Source organism: Tamandua tetradactyla, chromosome 3, assembly GCF_023851605.1.
Source record: "Tamandua tetradactyla isolate mTamTet1 chromosome 3, mTamTet1.pri, whole genome shotgun sequence".
Taxonomy (NCBI): domain Eukaryota; kingdom Metazoa; phylum Chordata; class Mammalia; order Pilosa; family Myrmecophagidae; genus Tamandua; species Tamandua tetradactyla.
The window spans coordinates 26387804-26400668 of record NC_135329.1 but is presented as its reverse complement, the minus strand read 5'-3'; the positions used below and the strand labels follow the sequence as shown (position 1 = coordinate 26400668).

Below are 12865 nucleotides of genomic sequence, written 5' to 3'. Positions count from 1 at the left end.
AATTCCATTATCCAAAGAGTCAATTTTAATATTACTTTAGCTTGCATTTATACATGTACTTCACTTTTTAACTTAATGGCATTGCAAGGGAAGAGACTTACATGTAACTGCTCACAAAAAAGGTTGTGTACTAGTTCAGCACTCTGAAAACAATCAAAACTTTATTCAACATTCAGGAAATACCGGTTGAAGGCCTACTAAAGCCAGATAATGTAACATTTCATCAAATGGACCTTTCTATTTAAACTAGTTACATTTATTTTCTGGATGTCAGAGAATAGAATAACACTCTGGGATGCACTTTTTTAGTGCTGTTCCTAAGCATTACCAGGGGATTATGGTTTACCTATATTCATAGAATGAATAACAACTTTTCACAAATCAGAACTTGTCCAGGTAGGAAGTCAGACTGGAAAACATTTGGTGAAATGGTAAGTTCTATTTGATACTGTTAGGGCTGATTTAAGGGATAATAGAATAAAGGTTTAATTCAATTTATACCTAGATTGTTTTCCTTACTAGTTTTCCAGCCTACAAAGAAACACCTATGGTGCTTTGATTGCCCTGGGAATTATCCTTTAAAATTGTAAATGTATGCTTTTTTTTTTTCCTATCATGTCAAATCTGACTTCAATAGGAAAGAAAGGGAAGATGGCATCATCCCCTCTCTCCATATAAATAAAGAAACAAGTTTTGGTTAGTCTCTGTTGTTATGGTGGGTTGCTATGTCTTGAGCAAGCCTAATAGAATTCAAACAGAATTAAAATAAGTACTTCTTTTTGGTATTTTTCTTCATTTTAATCTGTTCCGCAGAATAGCACTATCCAGTAGAACATCCTGTGATGATGGAGATATTGTATATCTGTATTGTTCAATATAGTAACCACTAGCCAATGTAGTTATTGAACACTTGAAATATGGCTAGTGTGTAACTGATGAATTGAACTTTGTTTTAATTAATCGAATTAAATATAATTTTAGTGTAAATTAATTTCAATTAATATTTAGTTAGCTACATCTAGCTAGTGACTTCCAAATTAAACAGCATGCAGAGTGGAGTCATCAAGATGGCAACCTAAGAATATACCTGAGAATGTTTCTCCATAGAGACAGCTAAATAAAAGGACAGTTTCAACCCACTTAAAACTCTGGAGGACAACAGGGACTAGAGAAAGACTCTGCAAGTGCTGAATCAAAGGAAAAAAAGCAATAAAAAAAAGAAGAGACAGCCAGTTTGGGCCTCTCCCACACTTTCAGTTTCACAATCTGTAAAAGACCAGCAAAAATAGCTCTTGAGCCCAGGCACCTTTTGCCATGGTAGATGTCCATAGAGCCATGCACATAGTTCCAAATCGGGACCCTAGTGGTCTGCATGCACTTGCATACAAATGGTACCCTAGAAACCAGAGTGAACCATGGAAAAACTTAGTAAACTGTACACAGACCTAGCCTAGTCCCTAATTGCTAGTGCACCTAAATGGAAAAGCTAGGTGTTTTTGTACACTGACCCCACTATATCCATGGGTCAAATTCCTATAAAGAAGTTAAGAGAGGCAGAAAAGCCAATGTAAAGGGATAACTGAACCACAGTAGGGTGTGGTGGACCCATAGCTGAAAGGTGGAGTGGAAATGCAGCCCAAAGCTTAAGAGAAGAGTTGAAGAAATCATAGCTGCTGAGGAAAAAAAATTTGACTAAAAGCTGAATGAACAGACTAGACTCCTGGAAGAGGAACAGAAGAAAGAAAATCCCCTTGAGGGGAAATAATCCTGCATAAGAGTAATCTAGAAGATTACAGCATATGCCCAGAGCAAGAGGAAGGTGTAGAAAGACCTGAGAAAATCTGAACTGTTAACTGGCTGCTCTAATGGTTCAGTATAAACTGAACCATGCATTGAATGAGAACCTTAGTATGGAACCCTTTACAGTGAAACCCTAAGCAAGAGGGAAAAATTGAACTTTCTAGAATTAGTACATCAAAACAGCCTTATGCCCAGACATCAACAAAAGATTATAACCCATACATTGAAACAGGAAGAGATGAGTCATTCAAAGTAACAGATTAAAGCTTGAGGAAAGTCAAATCTTTATGAATTGAAGGAGTTAAAGGAAAATTTGACTAGAAATAAACTAAATATGGATATAGAACTGAAGGAAACAAAAAAGATAATACATGAACAAAAATAATTAGAAAGCTTAAAAGGGAACATACCAAACTCACAGAGATGAAAGACAGTAATGGAGGTTAAAAACACGCTAGAGGCATTCAACGGATTTGATGAGGCAGAATAATCCGTGAACTAGAAGACAGGACAATTATATCCATACATCTGGAAGAACAGATAAAGGGATTTTTAAAAATGAACAAAACTTACAGGACCTGTGAGATAATGTGAAGTGTACCAACATATAAGGAATAGGGGAATCCCAGGAAAAAAAAATGGAAAGAAAGAATATTTGAGGAAGTAATGGCCAGAAATTCCCCAAATCTTATGAAAGACATAGATTTAAATGTCCAAGAAACACACAGAATTCCAAACTGGATAAACCTATTAGACCTACTTCAAGACAAATACTAATCAAAATATCCAGTGCCAAAGATAGAGAATTCTGAAAACAATGGATTGTTTTGGACTTCATCATATACAAGGGTTATCGATAAGACCAAGTGCCAGTTTCTGATTAGAGACCCCGGAGGCAAGAAGACAGTGAGTGGTATGCCATATTCAAGGTACTAAAAGAGAAAATCTGCCAGCCAAAGATTTTTTTATCTGGTGGAACTGTTTAAAAATAAGCGCATTCATTGATGGATAAAAACTAGTACAGTATGTCATCAAGAGACTTGCCGTATTAGAAATGCTAAAGGGAGTTCCACAAGTGAAAAGGAAAGGACAGGAGTTAGTAGACTGGAGCAGTGTGAAGAATTGAAGATCTCAAGTAATGGTAATTACTTGGGCAAATGCAAAATCCAATAGTGTCCTCAGTATGTGATTCTACTTACTCTTTCTTTCATATAGAATACAGTTGAATGAGGAATAACCATACTTCCATTTCATGGGCATGTAAAATATACAGAGGTAATGTGTGACAAAAGCATGCTAGTGGTATAGGAGCAGAGATTGTGTATATGCTACTGAAATTGCTATTTTTTTTAACTAGTAGGTTTTAGACTTGGGTTGTTTAACACAAATTCCAGGGCAGCCACAAAGCAAGCATTTAAAATATAAACAGATTCGATTCCCAGTGCCTGCCCATGCAAATAATAATAATAATTATTATTATTTTATATATATATATGTGCAGAAATGGATTAAAAAAGGGATCGGTTACATCACAAAATATCAACTATACACAAAAGAAGGCTGAAGTAAAGAAAAAGAGGGACCAAAAAGATAGGACATATAAGAAACAAAGGACAAAATGGCTAAAGCAAGACCAGCCTTACCAGTAATAACACTGAATGTAAATGGATTTTTAAAAATTGACATGATCCAACTCTATATTCTTTACAAAAGACTCACCTCAGACCCAGTGACACAGTAGGTTGAAAGTGAAAGGATGGAAAAAATTTTATACAAATAGTAACCAAAAGGGAGGTTGAGCAGCTATAGTAATATTGGACAGAATAGACATGAAGTTAAAAACTATTATAAGAGAGCCTTTTTTGGTACAGCCATGCGAAAGCCAGCAGATGCCACCATGTTTGCCATGTACCCTTCCAGCTAAGAGAGAAACGTTGAATGTCATCAGCTTTCTTGAACCAAGGATTCCAGAAAACTAATCAAGACTCTCCTGGAATGGGTGGAGTCACATCTCCATCTAATCAAAAAGTCAATGGAGCCCAGGAACAAGGGACAAGCAGATGCCGCTCATGTCACCCAGGTGACAGAGGTGTTCCTGACCCATCAACCATCTTTGAATTAAGATTCCTGGTACGTCATTGGTCAGAGAATATGAAGATTCCTGTCTCCTGGACCTACAGTAGTAAATCCATCCTGAGCATCTGTTGTCTGCCCTTCATCTCTCTGCCCAGGAACCCTGACACAAAGGTTATATGCCAGCAATACTACCTGCATGCCCAAACCCTATCACCTGCCACAATGTTTTTGAGTACTTTAGTGTGTCTGCCAGCTGTTGTCATTTCCCCCTTCTTTTCCTGTTGAACTCATTTCAAAATACTGCACATGTATATAAAATGCCAATATAACTTTTTCTTCCATAAAAAAGAACTATTATAAGAGACAAAAAAAGTCACTATAAATTAACAAAAGGATCACTCCACCTAGAAGTAATAACAATCATAAACATTTATGCATCTAACCACAGTGCCCCAAAATACATGTAGCAAACACTGACAAAATTCAAGGGAGAAATTGACACTTATATATTTAATTATTTGAGACTTCAGCGAACTACTTTCATTAGTGGGTAAAACAGACAGATGGAAGACATGGAAATGGAAAATGTGAACAATACTGTAAATAAGCTAGACCTAACAGACTTTTAAAGAACACTGATTTCCAAAACAGCAGAATACACATTCTTCTCAAGTGCCTGTGCACCATTCTCCAGGGCAGACTCCATGTTAAGTCACAGAGCAAGTTTCAATACACTTAAATAGATGGAAATTGTAAAAACCATCTTCTCTGACCAAAATGGAATGAAGCTAGAAATCGTTGGTCAATAAAGAAGTCACAAGGGAAATCGAAATATTTTCAGATGAATGACAATAAAAACATTTCAAAAGTTATCAGAAGCAGCAAAGGCAGTGCTCAGAGGGGAATTTATAGTTCTAAATGCTAATTAAGAAAGGAGAACGATCTCAACTCAAAGACCTAACTTCAGAGTGGGAGGATCTAAACCAAGAAGGGCAAACTAAACCCAAATTAGGCAGAGGGAAGGAAATAAAGATTAGCACATAGATCAACAAAATAGAGTACTAAAAAATAATAATGGGAAACATGCACTTATTACAAACTATGGACTATAGTAAATAGTAGTAACTTGATATATCATCAACAGTAACAAATGATAAATGTATAGTTATACCACACCAATCCTGGGGGCCAGTGATGCGAGGGGATAAGGGTATGGGATGTTTGGGGTTTCCTTCCTTTTTTTTTTTTTGCAGTAATGAAAATGTTCAAAAAATTACTATGGTGATAAATGCAGAACTATGTGATGATGCTGTGAGTCACTGATTGTATACTTTGGTTGGTTTGTATGGTGTGTGAATATATCTCAATAAAATTACATTTTAAAAAACCAAAGCAATAGAATTAATGAAATCAAAAGTTGGTTCTCTGAAAAGATGTATAAAATGGACAAGCCTTTAGCTAGACCGAAGAAGAAAAAATGAGAGAAGATACAATATATAAACCAGGGATGAAAGGGGGGCATTATTACCAGCTCCAAAGATGAAAATTGTAAGAGGATTCTATGAATAATTGTACTGGCACAAGGACAGACATACACACCAATGAAATTGATTTGAGAGTTCAGAAAGAAACCCTCACACCTTTGGCCAGTTGATCTTTGACAAGGATGCCAGTTCCATTTAGTAGGGAAAGAATAGCCTTCTCAACAAATGATGCTGGGAGAACTGGATAGCCATATCCAAAAGATTGGGGGTGGACCCCTACCTCTCACTATATGCAGAAACTTAACTCAGAATGGATCAAAGACCTAACTGTAAGAACCAAAACTATAAAACTAGGAGAAGACACCAGAAAAGAGCAGGAGTGGCTATACTAATATCCAACAAATTAGACTTCAAATGTAAAACAGTTAAAAGAGACAAAGAAGGACACTATATACTAATAAAAAGAACAATTAAACAAGAAGACATAACAATCATAAATATTTACGCACCGAACCAGAATGCCCCAAAATACGTGAGGAATACACTGCAAACACTGAAAAGGGAAATAGACACATCTACCATAATAGTTGGAGACTTCAATTCCCCACTCTCATCAATGGACAGAACATCTAGACAGAGGATCAATAAAGAAATAGAGAATCTGAATATTACTATAAATGAGCTAGACTTAACAGACATTTATAGGACATTATATCCCACAACAGCAGGATACACCTTTTTCTCAAGTGCTCATGGATCATTCTCAAAGATAGACCATATGCTGGGTCACAAAGCAAGTCTTAACAAGTTTAAAAAGATTGAAATCATACACAACATTTTCTCGGATCATAAAGGAATGAAGTTGGAAATCAATAATAGGCGGAGTGCCAGAAAATTCACAAATATGTGGTGGCTCAACAACACACTCTTAAGTGAGTCAAAGAAGAAATTGCAAGAGAAATTAGTAAATACCTCGAGGCGAATGAAAATGAAAACACAACATATCAAAACTTATGGGACGCAGCAAAGTCAGTGCTAAGAGGGAAATTTATTGCCCTAAATACCTATATCAGAAAAGAAGAAAAGGCAAAAATGCAGGAATTAACTGTCCACTTGGAAGGACTGGAGAAAGAACAGCAAACTAATCCCAAAGCAAGCAAAAGGAAAGAAATAACAAAGATTAGAGCGGAAATAAATGAAATTGAAAACATGAAAACAATAGAGAAAATCAATAAGACCAGAAGTTGGTTCTATGAGAAAATCAATAAGATTGATGGGCCCTTATCAAGATTGACAAAAAGAAGAGAGAGGATGCAAATAAATAAGATCAGAAATGGAAGAGGAGACATAACTACTGACCTCACAGAAATAAAGGAGGTAATAACAGGATACTATGAACAACTTTACGCTAATAAATAGAACAATTCAGATGAAATGGACGGGTTCCTGGAAAGACATGAACAACCAACTTTGACTCAAGAAGAAATAGATGACCTCAACAAACCAATCACAAGTAAAGGAATTGAATTAGTCATTCAAAAGCTTCCTAAAAAGAAAAGTCCAGGACCAGACGGCTTCACATGTGAATTCTACCAAACATTCCAGAAAGAATTAGTACCAACTCTCCTCAAACTCTTCAAAAAAATCGAAGTGGAGGGAAAACTACCTAATTCATTCTATGAAGCCAACATCACCCTCATTCCAAAACCAGGCAAAGATATTACAAAAAAAGAAAACTACAGACCAATCTCTCTAATGAATATAGATGCAAAAATCCTCAATAAAATTCTAGCAAATCGTATCCAACAACACATTAAAAGAATTATACATCATGACCAAGTAGGATTCATCCCAGGTATGCAAGGATGGTTCAACATAAGAAAATCAATTAATGTAGTACACCATATCAACAAATCAAAGCAGAAAAATCACATGATCATTTCAATTGATGCAGAGAAGGCATTTGACAAGATTCAACATCCTTTCCTGTTGAAAACACTTCAAAAGATAGGAATACAAGGGAACTTCCTTAAAATGATAGAGGGAATATATGAAAAACCCACAGCTAATATCATCCTCAATGGGGAAAAATTGAAAACTTTCCCCCTAAGATCAGGAACAAGACAAGGATGTCCACTATCACCACTATTATTCAACATTGTGTTGGAGGTTCTAGCCAGAGCAATTAGACAAGAAAAAGAAATACAAGGCATCAAAATTGGAAAGGAAGAAGTAAAACTATCACTGTTTGCAGACAATATGATACTATACGTCGAAAACCCAGAAAAATCCACAACAAAACTACTAGAGCTAAGAAATGAGTACAGCAAAGTAGCAGGTTACAAGATCAACATTCAAAAATCTGTAGCATTTCTATACACTAGTAATGAACAAGCTGAGGGGGAAATCAAGAAACGAATCCCATTTACAATTGCAACTGAAAGAATAAAATACCTAGGAATAAATTTAACTAAAGAGACAAAAAACCTATATAAAGAAAACTACAAAAAACTGCTAAAAGAAATCACAGAAGACCTAAATAGATGGAAGGGCATACCGTGTTCATGGATTGGAAGACTAAATATAGTTAAGATGTCAATCCTACCTAAATTGATCTACAGATTCAATGCAATACCAATAAAAATCCCAACAACTTACTTTTCAGAAATAGAAAAACCCTGGAAGGACAGGGTGCCCCGAATTGCTAAAAACATCTTGAGGAAAAAAAACGAAGCTGGAGGTCTCGCGCTGCCGGACTTTAAGGCATATTATGAAGCCACAGTGGTCAAAACAGCATGGTATTGGCATAAAGATAGATATATCGACCAATGGAATCGAATAGAGTGCTCAGATATAGACCCTCTCATCTATGGACATTTGATCTTTGATAAGGCAATCAAGCCAACTCACCTGGGACAGAACAGTCTCTTCAATAAATGGTGCCTAGAGAACTGGATATCCATATGCAAAAGAATGAAAGAAGACCCATATCTCACACCCTATACAAAAGTTAACTCAAAATGAATCAAAGATCTAAACATTAGGTCTAAGACCATAAAACAGTTAGAGGAAAATATAGGGAGATATCTTATGAATCTTACAACTGGAGGCGGTTTTATGGACCTTAAACCTAAAGCAAGAGCACTGAAGAAGGAAATAAATAAATGGGAGCTCCTCAAAATTAAACACTTTTGTGCATCAAAGAACTTCATCAAGAAAGTAGAAAGACAGCCTACACAATGGGAGATAATATTTGGAAATGGCATATCAGATAAAGGTCTAGTATCCAGAATTTATAAAGAGATTGTTCAACTCAACAGCAAAAAGACAGCCAACCCAATTACAAAATGGGAAAAAGACTTGAACAGACACCTACCAGAAGAGGAAATACAAATGGCCAAAAGGCACATGAAGAGATGCTCAATGTCCCTGGCCATTAGAGAAATGCAAATCAAAACCACAATGAGATATCATCTCACACCCACCAGAATGGCCATTATCAACAAAACAGAAAATGACAAGTGCTGGAGAGGATGCGGAGAAAGAGGCACACTTATCCACTGTTGGTGGGAATTTCAAATGGTGCAACCACTGTGGAAGGCAGTTTGGCGGTTCCTCAAAAAGCTGAATATAGAATTGCCATACGACCCAACAATAACATTGCTGTGTATCTACTCAAAGGACTTAAGGGCAAAGATACAAATGGACATTTGCACACCAATGTTTATAGCAGCGTTATTTACAATTGCAAAGAGATGGAAACAGCCGAAATCTCCATCAACAGAAGAGTGGCTAAACAAACTGTGGTATATACATACGATGGAATATTATGCAGCTTTAAGACAGGATAAACTCATGAAGCATGTGATAACGTGGATGGACCTAGAGAACATTATGCTGAGTGAGTCCAGCCAAAAACTAAAGGATAAATACTATATGGTCACACTGATGCGAACGGACATTCGAGAATAAACTTGGAATATGTCATTGGTAACAGAGTCCAGCAGGAGTTAGAAACAGGGTAAGATAATGAGTAATTGGAGCTGAAGGGATACAGACTGTGCAACAGGACTAGATACAAAAACTTAAAAATGGACAGCACAATAATACCTAATTGTAAAGTAATCATGTTAAAACACTGAATGAAGCTGCATCTGAGCTATAGGTTTTTGTTTTTGTTTTTGTTTGTTTGTTTTTTTTTACTATTATTATTACTTTTATTTCTTTTCTCTATATTAACATTCTATATCTTTTTCTGTTGTGTTGCTAGTTCTTTTAAACCGATGCAAATGTTCTAAGAAACGATCATGCATCTATGTGATGATGTTAAGAATTACTGATTGCATATGTAGAATGGTATGATTTCTAAATGTTGGGTTAATTTCTTTTTTTCCGTTAATTAATAAAAAAAACAAACAAAAAAAACTAGGAGAAGACATAGGGAAACTTCTTCAACACCTTGTATTAGGAGTAGTTTCTTAGACTTTACATCAAAAGCATGAGCAACAAAAGAAATAGATAATTGGTGGCTTAATCAAAATTTAAAACTTCTCTACGTCAAGGGACTTTTTCAAGAAAGTAAGAAAAAAAAACCTCAAGATGGTAATACTTGAAAACCATTTATCTGATAAGAGTTTACTATTCAGAATATGTAGAGAACTTCTCTATCTCAACAACATACACAACATACACAACCCAATTAAAAATGGGCCAAAGGATAGTGACCTACCAGACTCACGGCAACAATCTGGTAGCAATACCTGGGAGCCAATCAGATGCGGGGCTGGCAGAGGTAGGGTGGCCTGGGCTTGGCACTTGTACAGTTCCTGGCAACTGCAGGAGCAGCAGCGACATAGGGAAGGTTCTGGGCATCTCTCTTCCCCTTTAGCCTGAACTGGAGAAGCCATGCAGCTGGGTAGGTGGAGAATGGGAATTCTTTTAACCAGGATATGGAGACTATACAATCGCCAGGAGCACAAAGCTATTCTTGGACTGGAAATGCAGGGATAACTACTATCCTTTCCTGTTTTCTTTGAATTTGTACATACATCCCCTTCAATAGAAAGTAATATAGAAGAAATAGTCATTAATAATACATGTTTTCTAATGAGGGATATTGGTGGCCAAGAATCGCTTTATTCTTTCTGGAGCATTTACTTTACTAACACTGAATTTGTAATAGTTGTGGACAGTATGAGAAAGAATTTCTATAACTAGGGAAGAACTGTATAAAATATTAACACATGATTACCTAAGAAAAGCTGGATTGCTGATATTTGTTAGTAAAGAAGATGTTAAAGAATTTAAGACTGTATCAGAAATCTCCAAGTTTTTGAAGCCAAATTTTGTTAAAAATCCCCAGGGGCATATCTATGCATGCTGATCTCTAACAGGTGAGGGATTGTGCCAAGAATTTGAATGAATGATGTCATGATGTAAGATTAGATGATCTCTACTGACCTCTTCTCATAGACTTTATATAAACCAAGTGCTGGACTTTACCTGAAAGCTGTAACAATTAATGGTTTAGATATATTTACAAAAATTTAAGACAAGAAGAAAAATTAAGACAGGATCATTCATTTAAAAATAAAGATGAAGTCTCTCCCAATTTGTTTCTCATTAGTTCCTTCAAAAGTAAGATCTTAAAGCTGTGATTGACATTTTTCTCATAATCAGTATTCTCAGGACATTTTGTAGCCTGTGGTAAATATTATGGGAGAGGAAGGCATTGTTAACTTTAAGAGTTTTATTATCAATATAACCCTCCTTGTTTGAATGTTGTTCTCTTCTAGTTCCATTAAGTCAGAATACAGGTCAGGACAGATACTCAGTTTCCAGTATCTTTATTTATGAAAAGTATTTTGCATAAGGTTGTTGAAGCGGTATGTACCTCAGAAACCATGTTCTAAAATTTAATCCATTCCTGTGGGCGTGAATCCATTGCAAATAGAACCTTTTGATGAGGTTATTTCAATTAGGGTATGACCCACCTCAGTCAGGATAGGTCTTAATCGTTTTACTAGAGTCCTTTTTAAGAAAAATGAAATTCAAATGTATAGAGAGAGCCACCAAAGCAAGAAGTGGAAATGGAACCCAGAAGAGACCAGGAGATGCTGCCACGTGCCATCCCATGTAACAAGCTAAGGAACATGAGTTGCCAGCAGCCAGCCCCAGAATTTGTGTCTTTGGGAAGAAAGTAATGCCTTGATGATGCCTTAATTTGGACAGGAAACCATGAATGAATATGTTCCCATTGTTTTAGCCAAACCATTTCATGGTGTTTGCTTAATTAAGCAGCCTCAGAAATTAAAATAGATTTTAGTACCAGAAAAGTAGGGTGCTGCTGTTGCAAATATCAAAAATGGCTTTGGAATTGGATAATTGGTATAGGCTGGAATGTTTTTGAGCTGCTTTGCAGTAAAGGCCTATATTGCTTTGAAAAGACTATGTGTAGAAATACTGATGCTAAAGGTACTTCTGAAAAGGCCTTAGAAGGAAATGATGAGTGTATTTTTTGGAGACTAGGCAAGGTGTTCTTGTTTTAAAGTGGCAGAGAACTTGGTGAAAGTCTTTGCATCTGGTTTGGTTGATTTCTTGCTCCTTCACATTTTTGGTTCTTTTCTCTCTTTCCTCACTTTATGTCCTTTACCTTAACACAACCAGTCTTGCCGTATGTAATAGCTTATGCACTCTATTTCTCTTCCTTTTCTTCCAGGAATGTTTATATACAATACCTGTCAGAATTGCAGAGGTGAAAAATGATAGGAAATCTGGGGAACATTTAATTCAGACTTCATTCATTTATAGCATGCCTTCTAAGTGCAATACACTATGCCATTTTTTATAATTCATCTGGTTCTCTTTGAATTGCTTATGCCTTCGACTCTTCCCCAAATGCCCCAGCTTTACTGTCACCTACACAGCACTCCTCTGGCCTTCTATCCTTCTGGTCCTGTAAGGAGGAGATAGTTGGAGCCTGTTGTCCACTCTGTTTTTGAAACATTGCACTTTTTTTTTTTTTTGCATGGGCAGGTACCGGGAATCGAAACTGGGTCTCCAGCGTGGCAGGGGAGAACTCTGCCTGCTGAGCCACTGTGGCCTGCCCTGGAACATTGCACTTTTCTATGTTAGTGAAGTCTCTCTGTGCTATATCATTCACTCCATTTCTTTAGCTAAAACTTAAAAATCTACTATAGGCAAGTTGCTGGTGAACAAAGGATCTGTCCCAGGTCTCATTTTATATGGCACTTTTTTGCCGTATCCTATAGGAAGTCAATTAGCTCTTCTTGCTTCATATTCAACTCATCTACTTTTAATCCTTAACTTTCAGAGGTCCTAATTAATAATGGCACAGCCATCAACTTAGTGACTGGGAACCCATAATTACAATTATGCCCAGAGCACAAAATTCACCCTCATGTAGAGATTATCAACTACCTATTTAAGGAGTTGCATATCTTATACATATCAGACTGTGCCTAATTCAAAGCAGGACAGACCAA

The 12865-nt window shown here is 36.4% G+C and overlaps 1 protein-coding gene across 1 annotated transcript in view; it reads left to right on the top strand.

Moving 5' to 3' along the window:
• KCTD9 (potassium channel tetramerization domain containing 9) overlaps positions 1–12865 on the top strand; it is a 45782-nt gene that overhangs the window by 6189 nt on the left and 26728 nt on the right. The gene's annotated exons all lie outside the window — the stretch shown is intronic.